Source organism: Otolemur garnettii, unplaced genomic scaffold (assembly GCF_000181295.1).
Source record: "Otolemur garnettii isolate 467f Iridium unplaced genomic scaffold, OtoGar3 scaffold00233, whole genome shotgun sequence".
Taxonomy (NCBI): Eukaryota; Metazoa; Chordata; class Mammalia; order Primates; family Galagidae; genus Otolemur; species Otolemur garnettii.
In genome coordinates this window covers 1,654,322-1,654,856 of record NW_003852628.1, presented here as the reverse complement: position 1 = coordinate 1,654,856, position 535 = coordinate 1,654,322, and positions in this window count along the sequence as shown.

The window sequence follows — 535 nt, the reverse complement described above, 5'->3', positions numbered from 1 at the left end:
AGGAGTCTGAAGTTGCTATGAGCATTCTACCCAGGGCCACACGAACCAAAAAGAAGGGTTTCTGACATTAAGTGGGAACCTTATCCAGGGTTATGAGGGTGGCCCAGTCTCACACGAGCCCTTGGGGGAGAGAACTTTCTCTGGCTGGAGGCAGAAAAGAACTGTGGCAGAAGAGCGGTGGGAACAAGTCCAAGTGTGAGACGACCTTGATGTGTCACTGCTGGTTCCAGCAAGATGCAGGACCTGGGTGCCAGGAAGGGGGAGAGGCTCTGAGAGCTGAGGATGGACCCCAGATCCAGAAGGAAGCAGTGACCCCAGCCTACGACAGCAAGGGACAGCCTTCTGCCAACCACAGGACCCAATGGGAAGCAGCCTCCTTCTGGCCCCAGCAGGAGCCAGAGTGGCACTTGATTCCAGCCTAGGAGACCCAGAGGAGGAAGGCTGACAGGGGAGATGGGACGCTGACCCACAGGCCTTCCAGCTAATTGATGTGTGTCTTTTTAAGACACTACACTTCTGGAAATTTCTTTTCTTT